The sequence below is a fragment of the Thermobia domestica genome, chromosome 12, assembly GCF_964235325.1.
Source record: "Thermobia domestica chromosome 12, izTheDome1.hap1.1, whole genome shotgun sequence".
Lineage (NCBI taxonomy): Eukaryota > Metazoa > Arthropoda > Insecta > Zygentoma > Lepismatidae > Thermobia > Thermobia domestica.
In genome coordinates this window covers 48,231,510-48,248,141 of record NC_137465.1, presented here as the reverse complement: position 1 = coordinate 48,248,141, position 16,632 = coordinate 48,231,510, and positions in this window count along the sequence as shown.

Sequence of the window (16,632 nt, the reverse complement as noted above, 5' to 3'; positions counted from 1 at the left end):
TACATGCGATGTAGCGATGGATTGTTCCCCTGATTATAACATATTATTTTGTTTGTAATTCTTAATATATATATATATATATATATATATATATATATATATATATATCTGGCGTGCGTGTGTAAAGACGGTTAAGTCAGAAAAACGTGACTTGTCTGACTTTGAACTATTCTTACTTTAATGTGCGTAGTAGGTTAAGTCAAGATTGAATGACTTGTCCGATTTTACACCTGATTTTGTGGTATACTAAGTGTCCAAATACGGTTAAGTTGCATCGATATGCTGTATGAAACTTGATATTATTCCTTCTGTCCTTGAAAAAATATTTTAGTAGTGTGTGTATATAAGAGTATTCTACTATGCTTGCAGGTGGTGCGAGGGATATACTCGTGTTACAAGCCGAAAACAATAATAGTAATAACACAACAATAGCTTCGTGTAGTTTCTTTAGATTGAAAATAAAAGCAAAGCTCAAAATAAAATGTCGGTTCCTTTATATGTTTTGTTTCCTTTTTTAAAGCTAGCTTTTGAAAGGCAAAACTGAAAAGGAAATTCTAGCTTCAAGAATGTCTAATAAAGCCGCCGCCAATACAATAGAAATCTTTCATTCGAAATGTTATTTAATCACTAATATGACTACGGTCGAAAAATTTACTTATTTCCTTCTCTACGTGAAATTAATAGCACACTCCACAGCAGCAGTTGTTAGAAATGCTTTCCAGGAATAAGATGATTGTTGCGTTAGCTAAAAAACGCAAAATGGAAGACTTTCTTGATGACATTCAGCAATCAGATAACTTAAGGCAAATAATTGACTGTTCTGATGATAGCGATAAAGATCCTCTTTTTAACCCAAACGACTATTCAGAAACACTTTCGGATTCAGATGAAAATCACACTTTCGGTGGATGATAGGAAGGTAATAACGAGAGAAAAGAAAAGTGGTGGAATAAAAAGACGAAAGAAGGTTAAACGTCAGTTTGCTAAAAACATCGAAATAGAAGACAATAGTACAGTTATGGTGAGAGGTAAAGAAATACGCTATAAGGAATCCTTTAAGATTTTTGGAGAACTACACGAACACCTACCCAGTACTTCTAATCAAGATGTAACACGTGATCAAGATCTCTTCAGCCAACGTCAAGATATTAGTATTGAGAAAGGAAGAAACGAATCAGTTCATGAAGGGATAGAAAAGAGAGGAAGCAAAGGTGGTACAAGAGAAGTACGGCAACAAAGAAAAGAAGCCCGAAACACAGGAAAACAATACACAACAAAATCAGGAAAAGTAGTGAAGGAAAAAGTTATGCAACCGCTAGGAACATGCAGAATGAAGTGTAGTGAAAGAATAAAAGACGAATACAGAGTAGAACTACACAAAGACTATTGGAATATGGGAAGCTTCGACAAACGGGTTCTGTACATTTCCAGTTTGATCGATATTCAAGATAAGGCTAATACAAGAATACGGACAAATGATCCTAATAAACACCGATTTAGACATAACTGTAAAATACAATTTAAGTATAAATGGAAAACTTGAGGGAATTTGTAAATCGTGTTTTATAAAAACATTCGGTGAAACAAAGGCTTTCATTAAACAGTTATTCAAAAGAAACGGTCACAATTATCTGGAATTCCAGACCAGGACATGAGAGGGAAACATCCAGCAGTTTCTAAATTGCCAGATCAGACAACAGAAGCAGTTAGAAGACATATTCTCTCTATACCAACTTACGAGAGTCACTATACTCGGAAAAAATCTGACAAAACGTATTTACCAAGTCACTTTACTTTGTCAGATCTATACAGGGAATACACAAAACAATGTCCAGAGAATCCCGTGAGTCGTAGAATTTACGAGTCTATTTTTCATGAATTTAACATAGCTATTAAGAAAAATAAAACTGATACATGCCATGTATGTGACAAATTTCAAATGAGAATGAAACTGTCCGAAGGTAACGATAGATTAATGATGAAAGAAGAATGGGAAAAGCACACTGAAAAGGCAGATTTGGCATACAAAGAAAAAAGAAGAGATAAGGAAATATCAAAGAACAATCCAGATACTCTTACCCTCACTTTCGATCTTCAACAGTGCCTTCCGACACCAGTTGTTATTAACTCTATTGCATTCTATAAGAGGCAGCTTTGGACTTACAACCTAACAGTTCACAACTGTAAAACGCAACAAGCGCATTGTTTCATGTGGCATGAAGGGCAGGCTGCAAGAGGAGCCAACGAAATTGCTTCCTGTATCTACAAGTATTTAATGGGACTATAACCTAATGTACGTCATGTAATAATGTACTCTGATTCTTGCCAAGGACAAAACAAAAATAGCCATATGGCTGTGATGTGCATGGTCGCTATCCAAAACAATCCAAATATATTATCCATCGACCATAAATTTTTAATCCCTGGTCACACTCATATGGAAAGTGATGGAGACCACAGCTTAATTGAAAAAAAGAAGAAGAAGTGTGGACTTCCAATACATCATCCACATGATTGGGCCCAATTAGTTCCTGTTAGAGGCAGGAAAACACCATTCCTTGTTACAGAAATGTCAACTGCAGACTTCATTGACTTCTCATCACTACTGAAACAGGATTTAATTTTACGAAAAACTGACATGGAAGGAGAACGGATCTTTTGGAGAGACATTCAGTGGCTTCGTTATGATCAACAGAATCCTGGCAGCTTTTCTTTTAAAACACATCTGGACAAGGGCGGAATTTTCAGAAAGGTCAGCTTCAGGAGGAGAGGGAGACAGACAAGAAAGCTTGTACCAAAGGTTTGCTACAATGGACCAAATCCTATATCGGTGGAAAAGAAGAGGGATCTACTTGATCTTTTGCCATTCATCTCCGAGACTTTTTGGGAATTCTATAGGAACCTGAAAACAAGCACAGATGTCCGCAACACTTTACCTGATGCGGTTGAAGATGAAGACATGGAAGACTATATTCCTTAAGCCAAGTGTCAGTGTGGTGATATTGTGTTGTGCTGTGAAATGTGGTTGATCTTTTATCCAAATAGTGTATGTTCATTTTACTCTTTTTATTTATATTAGTTTTCATTACGCATTGTGTGTTCCAGAAGTGATTGTGTATTTTGTAGTTGTGCATTATGCCCCCAAGTTTCTGTGCTATATGTAGCAGAAAGTGCCTATTTTGCAAATGCTAGAACTATACAGTGAGACAAAATAATAAGTGTAGAAAATTTAGTATATTTTTCATATTAGAAGACTAGGAGCCTACAAGTGTCCTTTTAGTAATATTGCGGTAAGTCTTAAACATGATGTGCAGCTTTTCCGTAAAGCATAGTGTTTGTTGATATTATTCATGTGTTCAGTGACGATAAAGCTTCAGTGCATTTCAAGTTTGTGTTATATTACCAAAGAAGTTCCGAATTTTGCAAGGAATAGAGGAAAGCAGAATGGTAATTTAATCATTTAAGAACATATTTTACAGATGTCAAAATAGAAACAAGTTTGTAGCAACATATAGATCGACAATTCATATTTTAAAAGATGAACCCATAATAAAACTGATTGCAAAGAATTCAGTCAGTCAAGTATTATAACGTATTTTTATTTCTTTTTTGTTTTAGTATTCTTTTGAGTGTTGTTTGAAGTAAATTTGTATGAAACACATACAGCTATGTCCTTAATGTCATTGAAATATACTTAAGTAAAGCGATAAAAACAAACAAAATCATAAATTATATTCCGTAAAGCTTGCCTCAAGTCTTGTGTAAAGTACGACAAGTCATATTATTTTTCATGTAAAGTCGGACAAGTCCAAGCTTGAACTGAAGTATATTTTTCAAGTATTGTCTAAAATCCAAAATAACTTTCAAGTTGCTGAGATGTACGTGTAAAATCGTTATTCTTGTATTAAAATAACAATAAAAATAAATAAAATTACTATGGCCTCATTTAGGGATTTACAGCGATTTTTCAAACTTTCAAATTTATTTTTCTCAATTAGTGTTTTTCTGACTTATCCGACTTTACACACGCACGCCAGAATATATATATATATATAGTACTTTGCTGACTTCCTTGTACACTCACGGTAATAATTGGTTTTCCCCTAATGAGCACCTTGATAAGATATTAACATTTTACCTGCAACTTTGGGAACGGTTTAGCAGGTCCTGCTATCCTGATATAGCCAATGCTTGTAACGAACGATAAGCAGGTTTTATCGGGTTCAAACTTGAGTATATTAAAGTGATATAATACTTATTGCATTGATATTTATAAGTTCGCTTAAGAAGTGCCACATCCTCGATCTCAAAGTGATGACAAAATTGAGGAAAAAAGATCTACAAAAAGCATAAACTTGAAATTTGCACTACCTTTCCCGGCAGCCCACAATCGCCAGTTACTGCATCCGTAATACAGTGGTTCGATCATCAGTGGTTTGAAATTTACGGATCCATGCTTGACTTCAGGCGATACTACTTTCTTTTGCTTGTACATGTTACAAGGGAATTCGTACACATGAACTTTAAACCTTCAAACTTCACTCCGAAGAGCAGAGTTATTATTGATTTAGATCCAAATTCGAAGCATTTTATCAAACTTTATCCAGTCTTTTTCTTTCATGATATTATTATAAATGTTAACTGCAGCATCAATAATACTTGTATCTACACATTCATTTACTTATAACTATATGAAACAAACAGGGGAAATTTTCAATGGAATTATGCGAATAACAAACTTCTTTCACAGTCTCCCATTTTAATGCAGCAAATAAGGCCTGATAGAAACCGGATAAATAGTCCGATGGTAAAATAATAGGAAAAACAAAGGTAGGAGATTTGAATCCATGACAGATAGGAATGTGTTTTCTTCTTTCTTCAGTAAAATTAGGAAATAATAAAAATAAATAACGGGTAATTGCAACACATGAGACAAGTCAGAAAAAATACAACATTGAAATTGTGATAAACTGACACTGCACGCAAAGAAACACCTTGCTTCATACGAAAGTATCCCTTGTGTGAAACCAGAGCCGGAGTTAATCCGATTAGATTGATTGCTTCCAGTCGCCATGCCCCCTTCCCCGCGTTAGAATGTAACATACTCTCGGCTTGTCAAAGTCACACAAGAACCGCATTGTAATATACGATTTAAAAAAAAAAAAAAAAAAAAAAAAAAAAAATTCCAGTAACTGTGGTTATCGGAGAAAGGAGTTTTCCCAAGTTGAAACTCATCAAAACTTACTTGAGTTGATCAATTCAGCAAGGAAATTTGAACAGTTTGGTAAATTTGTCCATTGAATTTAGTCTATCAAAACTTTGAACTTACACAAAAATCTAAAAGACTTTGCAAGAAAAATGACTTTCTCATAACAAAAATGAGTATTTATTTTTAATAGTGCATTTTTCATTTTTTTTATAAACAAAAATAAGTGATTTTCTTAAGTAACAATTTCACAGTCACTAGAGTAAATGATACTATGACCATATGCTTTCCAGAGATGATATAAAAATATTGTTAGTTACTCGTCACTCTTATGCTTTTATGCATTCCATTTTTCAGTATATTAAAATGTAAATTGCATCTGCTTAGTCTATTAACTTCCATGCATATTTCAAGCGCACACTTTGGTTGCTTTCAATTCCATCGCAGATACACACACACACACACACACACACACACACATATATATATATATATATATATATATATATATATATATATATATATATATAATCTGTTACAGACACCCTAAGTCCGGCCTTGTGTGATACAATAACTATCAGCTTTAGTCAGTATTTGAAATGTGGATAGAAATCTAGACCCTTGAATATATTTCTTATACCATGAAAAATGTTTCCTTATTGGTGTGGATTCTAAAAGTCTTCGATTGAAAATATGTATTTTTATACAAGGCAATAAAAACTTCAAACAAATAAATAATACCTTTGTGTATAAATCGTAAATATATTGTAGTTATTTAGAATTTGTCATATGATTTACATCATGAAGGTCGTGCTAGAAAAAAAGGGAGATGATGAACGAGGCTACAGTTGATGAACGATGCTAAAACAGAAAAATCGTCTGTGAAAATGAAGAGGTCAGAGTGTATAAAGCTTCTTTCTAGCGGCAAATGATCTGTTAATAATGGCATAATACATGTGATTACGATAATGATGATTCTGTGGTTTAGAAACCTCGAAGGATTATTGCCAGAGAAACAAAAGTTATTGAGCGAATTTTGTTCTACATGAAGCCAAAATATTAAGTAATGAGTTGAATTGATTTTTAGTTTAACGTCTCTTTCATCAGCGAGGCTATATGAAACGTGAACCTACTGTTTAACGTTGAATCGGAACCACATGAGCTGCCACCAGGAATTGGACCCGGATCTCCCATGCCAAAGGAGCGTACGGTAACCGCTTAGCCACGAATGAGCTAAACATATTAAATAGTGATTATAATCTGTACTATCCTGACATCTATCTATACGTGACTTTGTGCCTATTTCTGGGTAAACTTTTTTTTTTTTTTTTTTTTTTTTTTTTTTTTAATTCTCAAAACCCTGCACACACTTTCCATATGAGTAACATGACAATACAAAGTGACGTATGAAATAATTTGAAATTCTTTCTCAGTTCAAACATAGGTTCGTGGGTAACAATAAAATTTTAATTTTTTCTTTCTTTCTTGGGAGAGCTGTTTTATAGTTTGGTAAGATCTCTTCTTCATAACTGTGTTTTGATATTCTAACCTTGGTGTTCCTCTTCCTTATTTTCTTTCTGCATTTCCCTTTATCTACAGGATGATCCAATCGGAGTGCAGAATAATATGGCCGAACGTACTGTTTCATCTTTTTCCTTTTATCTTCATGATCTGTCGTCCTTCATTAGCTTCCTTTAGTACGTCTTTATTTCTTTTCGTTTTGGTCCATGATATGCGCAGCATTTTGCGCCAAGACTACATTTCAAATGCTTTTAGCTTGGATATTTCAGTTTTCTTAATGTCCAAATTGAAATTAACCTATTGTAAATAATTATGTCGTAAGAGATTTCGGAATTGCGAATTGTGAATTACAAAATAATTAGCAACAGTGTTGATTCGAAAAAAAGTAGAAAACGAGACAAGGCTTAATGGTTTTTCGTCTAATCTAGTGAAAATTATGTATTATCTCGAAAATAAATCCTCATCTCGTCTCGTCTCGAATTTCCAAGCGAGAAAAAAATAATACTAATTAAAATACACAAGAAAAATCTAAAGTACTTGAAATTTTCCCATTCGGATCAATATGCAACAAATCTCGCAAGTTATGGTGGAAGCAACTGACAAGCGAACAGAACGGATAATGAACGGACATTTGCCAAAGCCATATTTTTCTGTCTCTTTGAGCTAACTAACTTTGAGATCAATAATTTACTTTACGTTTTGTGAAATTTCGATGTTTTGTTGCTTATCAGTAAGAACCTCATTTTACACATTTATTTTATTTATTTATTTATTTATTTATTTGCCAAGTTCCAGATACATCAAGGCAGCCATTTTACACTGAAACTATATAACACAGAATATAAAATTAACAATAACAAGTGTAATCAAAAAGCTATATAAAGGACCATAAGTGCAGCAATAACAAATTTAAATAAAACTAAGGTTCTATAAGTGTAGCAATAATTTCCCGTCGGAATACATTCTCAGATTTAAAAATATCCACGTCAGAAGCAATGGAGTTAAATTCAGAAGCCAGTCTATAGAACGAAGAACGCTGAATAATTGATAATCGAGGCGTGTTGCAATGAAGTAGTTCACTATTTCTAGTTCTTCTTGCAGGTACCCGAATATTAAATTTAGAGATTAGTTATTCAGTTCTAAGTTTCCCGTTTAGAACTCTATGAAGAAACATCATATCAAGTAGCATGCGACGAGATGAAGGTGTACGGATGCCAAGAACAGTCAACAATTCAGGTTTACTTAAACAGCGTACAGAAGGTATTCTTTTCCTGACAATGGCAAGAAAGAAATTTAGAACTGAGTCAATGCGAGAGAGATTTGATACGCTAGCCATACTCCAAATGGTGGAACAGTACTCTATTTTGGTTGAAATAAACGTTTTATAGAATATACTTAATGCTGTAATATCTCTAATCTCTGTAAACCTGTACAGGAGACCTAATAATCGCATAGCACTCTTGGTCAATGGCATCAATGTAATCAGTAAACAGAAGTCTTTCTTCGAACACAACCCCGAGATCCTTCTGAGATGAGATGAGAATCCACATTTTGAAAACATAGTGAAGAAAAAGATTATACCCAAAATATATGTATGCAATTATTTAGTACTCTCTACAAAATTATACAAATATATTATAATATTATTAATTTGATCACCATTTTGAAAAAGAAAAGTGGGAATGGGGTTGATAAGCATCTAAGGTTTGAATACATGGGTCACAAGTTTTTACAAAGACGCTGGTGTCAGTTTTTTTTAATGCAAATTAGCTCTATGCTACTAAGTTTCTTATGTGACAAGTAAGTTTTACCAGCTTTTGTGTTAATGTATACAAGAATAAATTAATGTAATATTCACTCGATGTCAACACTTAGCTGCTTCGTGACAATACGAGGGGCGGAGGGCCAAAAAAACCAGATTTTTGTTCTAAAAAATAATTTATTAAGATTTTACAACATTCTTTCTGTTTCGTTCAAGGTATTCTCCAATAGATGGGATGCATTTCTACAGTGTTCTTTCTCACAATTTGGAACATCTGTGGAACTTTGATATCGTCCAGTCCCTCTGCGAAAATCTTTATACAGCTTCCACATCACCTTCGAGTTTAGATTATTTTCATTGTCAGGAACAGAAAGAGTCATACGGGGCTAGATGTAGCAAATATTGAGCATAGGAAACGATTGTCGACTTCTCAGACCCCAAATAGCAGCTCATGAACAAGGCCATGTGTAAAGAAGCGTTGTCATGATGAAGGAGTCAGTCACCTGATTGCCAAAGTTCCGGGTGTTTCCTTCGCATATTCTCCTTCAAACGTCTTAAGACTTACAAATATAGACGCTGGTTAACAGTCTGACCAGGCAGGATAAATTTCCGCCCCACAATTTCACAAGCATAAAAAAAAAAATATATAATGATCATTGTCTGAACATTCGACATCACTTGTCTTTTTTTCATTTTTTTTCTTTTTTACCTGGAATCGGGTTTTCCGCTGGCTAGACCCTTGCTTGGTTTCGGGGTCATATTGGTAACATCAACTCTCATCATCTGGAATGAACTTGGTTAATAATTTGGATCACTTCCAATCTGATTTTTTAACTTCTGGCTCAAGTTCAATCGATTAAAAAAAAAACAATCCTGTGTGAACAGCCAAGGAACAAACTTAGCAGCAACACGTCTCATTGCTAATATTCAGTCAAAATCCGATGGCACGAGCTCCAACTTAGTACTGCCTGTTTTGAAATTTTGTCGATCGTGAAACGACTATTTTGTTGATTTTTTGGTGGTTTCTTTTAGTTTTCGTCGTCTCGTCGTGAGAACTCTCATCTCACCACTTTCAAAAAAAAAAAAAAAAAAAAAAAAAAAAAAAAAAAACGTGTGTGGCTCATAGCATCATTTTTCAAATCCTGTTGAAGCATTTGGTAAGATTCGATTGCCGACTTTTCAAGCTGGAAGCCAAATTTCAAACATACTCCTTTTTCTTTAAATCTGCCATAACGATTTCGCGTGCGGCAAACGAGAACAGTTCAATAAAGTAACACTACAAATCGTTAGCCTCTTACGCTGCAGACGACGCTTGGCAACTGATTTGGAAAGGTCTCTACTAGACCCACCTAGCTTGAGAACTCTCTACTACGTCTGGGATCACAGAAACTTCGAGGACACTTACAATTCCGCTCATACTACTATAGACATACTCTCATCCCAAATGCGTTTTACCTCACGATCGTCAACCTAACGCTTCAGATGGTTAGGCTACACTAGAGACCTGCACGGGCCGGGCCTGGCCCGAGGCCGGAAGCCCGGCCCAGCCCGCGGGCCGACTCTATTATTTCTTTGGGCCGGGCCGGGCTTGGGCGGGCCGACACTGATTTCTCTTCAGGTAGGGCGGGCTGGGGCCGATTAATTACAATTCTTTAATAATTATTGACATTCGTTAAACGATAATTAGAATAAAGGCAAACGTTGAAGAAGTGTGCCCGTGAAAATGTTACAAAATGAAACTTGGAAAATTTATCGGGCCCGGACCGGGCTTGGACCAAGAATTTAAAAAAACTTATCGGGCCGGGCCGGGCTCGGGCCGAAAATCTCTAAAACTTTTCGGGCCCTGGCTGGGCCGGGCCTACGTACGTTCGGGCTGGATTGGACTCGGGCCGAAAAATTCGGCCCGTGCAGGTCTTTAGGCTACACCCACAACCATCACTGGTCTATTTGTTTGTCGTTGTTCCGGATCATTTACAGGTTTATATAAGATTATTGTCAAAGAACTTTATTGATCGCATATTTCGATTTACAATTTTTTCCCGTTTGCTTCATATATGTGTAAATCAATGTTCAAAATGATAATATTTATAATAATTTCATGACAAAAAGACTGGAGAAGATTTTATGATTTTTTTCATACGAAGGTCTAAATCCACGAAAGCTCTGTTCCTCGGATTGAAGTTTCAAGATTCACCATTCAGGAATACGAATTATCTCTAAATTCTGAAATAGTTATGTCAGGATACCAAGATATGCTACAGTGATTCCAAACTATGCAAGTACAACATTCTCATGTCATCAAGGTACTCATTAAGGGGCAAGACGGTTAATTCCTTCGGTGTAAAAGTAATCTTTAAAATATCACTACTACTGAGTCTCCAGAAGATTCAAAAATATACTGTGATGTCTCAAAAGTGAGGATCGAGCATTTGTATACTGTACAAATGAGGGTAATTGTATTTCGAACGTGGTAGCGAGTGATAAAGAAAGGATTGTCTTTTGGGTGGAGTTCGAGTCCATTGGCTCCCTGGTAACCGCCATATTGAATACATCTTAAATTTTTTACGGGGCATATTTTAGAAGTAGAATTCGCTCAGAAAACGGTGGTGAAATTTGATTTGAGTTTAGTGACCCTTTCAATAGCGAGGCTACATGTGATGTGGACCTATAGCTTAACGTAGGATTCGAACCAGATGAGCTACTGCCCGGAATCTAACGCGGGTCTCTCACGCCACACTAGTGAAATCAATGTTGCAACTTCTGAAATGGGTAATCTTGTGTAGATGGTTAAAATTTGTTTCTTTCTTTGTAAATGTGTTTTTATGTTAGAGAGAGAGAGAGAGAGAGAATATCACTGTCAAAAGACTAGAAGTTAATCTGTTAGCTTGCGGCATTAGTTCCACAAAAATTTCCAGAATTCTAAAAAAAAAAAAAAAAAAAAAAAAAAAAAAAAAAAAAAAAAAGTGGAACACTCTCTGATAGAGCTAACAACAAGTTGTACGGGAGTTTTTATCTACAAACTCGATGGAGGAAAACTCAGTTCCTATCTTGTATGCTCAATATCTGATAGGTATCCAACTACATATGTCTAAGCAGAAATGGTCAAAAGTCCTTTAAAACTCACTAAGCAAGTCTCTTAAAAACATCGTGTCTTCCAGGTGGCGTCCACAATATATTTAAGCCTTTTATTGGAAAGCATTGATAGCATTACCATTAAAATATTTAGTTTGCTTTTACGGTTAAACCTTGTTTCTCTGATCATAATTTCGTAATTTTAAAGTAGTGTTGTACTTTTTTTTTTTTTTTTTTTTTTTTTTACAAAGTACAGGGTGTTTATTTCAAAGCAACGTTGCCATAAAATAGGTCTTACGTGTAGCTACTCAGCAGCATTGCCCTATTATGGTGAAATATCGTGAGAATACTCTCAGAAATTACCAACAGTATCCTTGAAGTATTTTCCTACAGAGCAAGAAACCACAAATAAAAAAAAAATAATAAAAAAAGAACTTTCGCTGAACGTAGGAGATAAAGCTTCTACAATACTAAATTTGACTGTCCCCTGTTAACGAAGATTAGAAGCATCTAAACAAACGACCCGCAAATCATGTATATGAATAATGTATGAAATGAATAATGCCAATTAAATGATCACTGAAGTTAGAATTCGTGCGGATAACGCAATAGAATGCGATGTTGCTTGAGAGCAAAACTGCCCAATAAAGGGTTAAGATACAAAAATGTCTTGCATTGTAGTTACAAACGCAGCATCTGGCAGAGGACCCAGATCGCACTAAACAATTCTATGAACGTATGTTAGCAGGATAGAATATTGATCCCGAAACTGCCTACAACAAACTGTTCGTTGATAAGGACAATAGTTTCTTTATTGATGGTGGGGTCAACAAGCAAAACCTACGTTACTGGTCTCTTAACTAACCAAGATGGACGAAGAATAAAAAGACAAAGGAATAGTGATAATATGATGTAGACTTTAGGGAACGCGTCTAATCTGCCCTACTGTACTTAACAGCACTGGCCTATTAGTAGATTTTGGATGAAGTGCAGATGCACGATACTGAAATGTTTACTCGCTCAAGATTTTTTATTATGATTTATAATATTGCTTTATCTTACACCTTCTGTGCAGGATCTTCCAAGGAATCAAAGTGTTCTACTGAGGCGGAATATTAATTGACGTATGCAAGTGATTCTCTATGTGCTGAGTCTATACTCACACAGTTCTTGAACGCGTGGTATTCCTAAACTTAACTCTCTAGCTGACACTATCCAGGCTCTTAATTTTCAGTTTGATATATGTATGTTAGGATTAGGAATTAGATTTTTGGGCTTTCAGTAACGACGACCATGTTAGTTCATCACGTCTAACGGATGACGTCGGCGAGCAGACTATTCGAGGAAAGGGAAGGAAGAAAGGATTGATGAAGGAAGAAAGCGTCCTGGGAACTGTAGGTACCGTCCCGGCATTTGCCTGGTAGGAATGCGGAAAACTCAGGATAATCTCACTCAGAATGGCTAACCTCAAAAAGCTTTTACACAATTTTCGAACGAGTGTTCTCACCGGGAGTCGAATCCGGGACTACTCACACCAAAGACGAGAGCGTTAGCGACTGCGCTACCGCGGGCCGTGACATATGTATGTTGCTTTGAATCACAGAGGAAAGCGACTGACTTCCATACATTTGTTCTACTGACTTGGTGATCCACCTAACTACAGTAGGGTAAGAACTCGAACCAGTCTTTCCCGATGGTGAGGTTATGTAATCCAGCTCTCTGGAGGCGAGAAATTTTGGTGGGGAATGGATTACACAGTGAGAGGTGATCATGCATGATGGTCTGTGTACCAGATAACTGCATTGGATTCAACCCTGGTCATTGTCCAGACGCCATGCTAAAAGTAGATGTGATCCTTCGTAACCTCGGTTTTACATGAAATACATAAGAAAAATTCTTAACTCGAACCAGCCTTCGGCAGAACGCTCAGGCAAAAAAAAAAAAAAAAAAAAAAAAAAGTGATATGGAAACGTGACCTGTTCTTAAAGAGTGAACCAAACATGATTTACGGGTTACAATTCAGATGAGTTGACATATTCTATTGTCGAAAAATTGCCGTCAAAGTTATACATCTTGGAAAGATTTTTTTTTTTTTTTTTTTGGAAGAAATTTGTGTATTCTGCAATTTCGTAAGGAAAATTGTCTCGTCTCGTCTCACGGGCAACACTACTTACAGGCACGCGCCCAGAAAATTTTGTTGGGAGATTGAAACTTTGCGGGGGGGGGGGTCCAATACTACAAGTCACTATGTCTTTGTCATATTGAACTTGTATTATTCTTCATCCGAAAGGACAATACGTAATTCTAAAAAATATTCCACCAATATTTTCAGAAAAAATGATAGAATTAGAGAAAGAGTACAGATTTATAAGAGAAAAAGTACAAATGAAGTGTAAGATCAAATTTTCATGCTACATCAATCATTTCCCTGTTAAACAATTATAGTTTTACTGAAAAAGTATAAAAATGTGTGTTGAATTGGGTTTAGTTGATTTGATTCGCCTAGTATCAAACTCCACCACATCCACTTCGCTTAGTTTCGAGTAGTCTCGCAAAACGTGCAGTGAAACTCTATATAGACGCATACAAAGTCTCATATTTGAACTAGTTTTTTAGTATGAAATATTAAGCTTTTAACAAAATTCTGTTTCCATGGAATTCCTTTATATCAAACATAGAGCAAGTGATATATAAACCAATTTCTGTTAAAACAAAAAATGGATCTGGCGGTTTTTGATACTAGGCGCCTAAGTTTGAGTTTAACGTTTATGCACCTTTCAGCAGCGAGGTTATATGAAACGGGATCTAGTGATTAACGTGGAATTCGAACCACATGAGGTCTTATGCCAAAGGTGCATACGCTAACATCCTAGCCACGAAGGAGCTCCTAAATGTAAGTTGAGTTTTCTTTGGAGAGGGGTCCGGACCGGGTTGGTGCGCTGCTGACTACTTATCAGAAGTTTGCACAAACCAGTTTAATTGTCGAAGCAACCTTACCATGAGTATAGTACTCCCGCCGAGTCGTGAAGCTTGGGCTCTAAACCAATCATAGAAATATTTTGCTTGAGCTCCAACACATCGGAAAACTTCGGTACAATCCGTGGAGCCGCTTCCCGAGCGCACACTTGGGGAAACGTCGAACAGCTGAAATTCAACAATAGTGTTGCCAAACTTTGAAGACATAGTAAACGAGTATATATAAAAAAAGCATTTAAAAATTGCCAATAATAACACTGCTCCACAATAACTACTGTAACAGCTATTCTAAAATGGTAACAATAGCACAAATAGTAACAACGAAAATATAACGCAACAAAAAAGAATTAACATAATGGAAATTGACGCCAATCCGACAACGCTGTACTCTCGGGAGGTATTTTCCGTGTAGCGCGAGAGAAGATACTGATAAAATTTGATGGGTGGGGGTTGACGATTAGAACACACCCTCACGATCTATTGGGTGGTGAAATCGGTAGATCTAGGTCAATGAGTTTCTTCACTTTTACCCACTACAAAAATGCAGCCAGTTAGCTTATAAGACTGTGAGAGAGCTAAGTCTCAAAGTTTGAGTGGTAATGTTTAAGCATTATTTCTTCAGTTTCGTGACCCACTTCCTCATTCTTGAACCATTCTCCCCTGTAACCCAATCTGTATTTTACAATCATCAAAAGAATCAGAGCAAAACTAATCTTTTTTTGCCACACACAAACGAATCGTTACAGCCACCCAAGTTTAGAGAGTGGTAGCGTGCCTATATATCTCTAGAGCGACATTGGAATGCGACTAACTGTCGGTGCCAATGGATTGCGGAACGAGGCTTAGAGATGAGTCAAGACTAATGTTTACATTGCAGAGTCAATTTCTATTTAGCATTCCCTAGCTTCCCCGTTCTATAAGGTGCTCTGCGATGATAAAATGTTCTTTTAAATTTCGTCAACAAATGGTCCAAAGCAAAGTAAGATTTATGTGTTAATGCTTTACTGGCAAAGGAATAGTTTCTTTCTTCCTTCGTTTTAAGCGTTTTTGTGATAATAAGAGTGAAGAACATAGCAAAAGAAATTGAAAATTTTATTTTGTAGTGTTCACACTCTACATTGTTTATCAGAGAATGGTCTTTGCAATTAACCCCTTAAGGACTTAATTATGAGGAGATTTTCAGACAAAAAATACCCATATTTTTTTATTGTTTGTTTGAAAATAGAAGAGTACATAATAAAATGTTTCTTCATAAATGTTTCCCAGTGTGTAGAAAAAAGAAGCTAAAAGTCTTGCAGAGTTTTATCCCGAGTTATCTCGGGGCTATAAGAAAATGGTATAGAGACATATAGGTATAAATGAAATGTTCGTGTAGGGACGATATTTATTGCTAAATGATATACATAATGTATTGTGCAATAATAATAATAATAATAATAATAATAATAATAATAATAATAATAATAATAATAATAATAATAATAATAATAATAATAATATAATAATAATAATAATAACAATAATAATAATAATAGAGTTTCAAATTTCCTACTTGGTATCATGATTTTGCATCCCGAGTATTATCGATACAGAGTGATACAGAGAACAACATTAAATTGAACATATAAGCTTAGTGGTGCTGCAGTACAAAGCCGCTAGACACTCTACAATACTCCTAGAGACATCTGTTGAGCAAAATAAGTACTTCGAACACTAAAGACGGCTTCATTCGTGATAAGTACAAAGGAATAAGAAAGTTACAAACCCAACGAGATAACTCGAGAGAAACTAATTACAGTAGAGCGTCGATTATCCGAAGTAATTGGGGGACATGGGTGTTCGGAAAAGTGGTTTGTTCGGATAATCGAACTGTACATGTTTATTTGCCATGCGCGGAGCTCTAAGCTGGCGCAGCTGTTGCTGTGAACAGCTTTGATATTGCCGCTACTTCTACAGCCAGTGCCAAACCGACAGAAGTGTGCTGATTGTTGAAACACAGCGACTGGCGGCTTGGCCGGTCAGCAGCGCCTTATGAAGGCCCCATTAGAAGCAATGTTCCGCCAGCGGTGGCTCAGTGCGGCGACTATTGTGGGAA